A 1849-nucleotide genomic window follows, 5' to 3' on the forward strand; every position below is an offset into this window, starting at 1 on the left:
CAAAGACACAACGCACTGTCCAGCCCAGATATCGAACACAAGATCTCACGATCTTGAGTGGAACACCCTGACTAGTGGACTATACGCCACAAGGCCAAAGTTTATATTTCACAAACATACTTTAAAAACAACCATATCGTGTTACTCAGGCGTTTCATTCATTTAACCTTACCGGATTAAATTTCACACCGGCTTTCCGTCTGTCAATTTGTCAAATGGTGGATGATTGCGTAGGTATATGCATAGAGATTGGAGAATTTGAAGGCGCGTGGCGTCGTGGTTAGGGCCAGGGCTCACGATCGTAAGGTCGTGAGTTCGATTCCTGGTGGGGAGTTGTGTCCTTGAGCAATAAACTTTATTTCACGTTGTTCCAGTTCACTCTACGTGTAAAAATGAGTTGCACCTGTATTTCAATGTCACATTTTCTGTTCTGCTGAAGTACATCAAGGGCACGCGTGTCTGTGGAGTACTTAGCCACTTGCACGTTGATGATGATGATGGTGGCGATGATGGTGGTGATGATAGTGGTGGTGGTGGTAGTGGTGATGCGGTACCGGTGATGATAGTAGTGACGGCGGTGGCAAAGGTGGGGATAATGATGATGATGATGATGATGATGATGATGATGATGATGATGATGATGATGATGATGGTGATGATGATGATGATGCTGCTGATGATAACGCTGACGAAAATGATGGTTCGCACCTTAATTTGCATCTGCTACTCTTAAGTTGACGCAGTCCTCATCCCCACGCGCACCCATATTTCCACGCTCATTCACACCACACAAACACACACACACACACACTCTACGCACATACATACTTAGATACAGCGTCACATTCGAAGTTATAAGCACAACGTACTTACACACACACACACACACCCACGCTTCCACACTAATAAACAAACACACACACAGATGCTCATACACACACGCATACGCACATAAATGCTTCTACGTCTACAACCAATTAAGATAGGGCTATACCCACTTGAGATGTATGTGTATGTATGGGTGTATCAGTGAGAATCTGGGTGTGGGTGTGTGTGTATGTGTGTGCGCGCACGCGGGCGGAGACGTGAGTGTAGCACTTCACAATTTTATGTACAAAACAAATTACACTTACATACATATATACATACACATACATACATAATATATACATACATAGAAGGGTTTTATATACATATATATATGTATATATACATAGATATATAGTAGGAAAAATGGAGGAAGAGAATTTCAATTATCCACACGTGGTGAGTTGTAATAGGAAAAAAATATATATAAAATAAAATAGTTACGTGTTTGTCCACCGGTTTCTCTTTTGCTAATCATGGCATTGAAATTATTGTAATTTCGTATTTCCTTAAGAAAATTTTAGTTCATGTTGTGTATGGGATTAGCCTCAGTATATATTTTAATCCGTATTCACATACCCCTCACTGTAAATATTTCATCTCACTACTTTAGATTTTGGATTATTTATACTTATTTATCCCCTCACCCAAAAATGAGCAATTACCTCCCCTATCCGGAATAATAACGATCACTAATTACCTCCCGTTAGATTTTTCTAACGGTTGATTCATTCACAAACTTCCATACACAACATGGACTAAAATCTTCTCAAGAAACTACGAAAGTACAATAATTTCAATGTCATGATTAGCGAAAGCGAAACCGTTCGACAAACACAATATTCTTTGACCTATAAAATATATTTAAAAACACTCAATGGAGAGTATAGGATGTGTATTGTGTGTGATCGCGTTCTTCTGTCAAAAGCAGGATATGTGAATCACATGAAAACACATGAGGGTAGAAATTCCAGACACCCTA

Source organism: Octopus bimaculoides, chromosome 8, assembly GCF_001194135.2.
Source record: "Octopus bimaculoides isolate UCB-OBI-ISO-001 chromosome 8, ASM119413v2, whole genome shotgun sequence".
NCBI classification, from domain to species: Eukaryota; Metazoa; Mollusca; class Cephalopoda; order Octopoda; family Octopodidae; genus Octopus; species Octopus bimaculoides.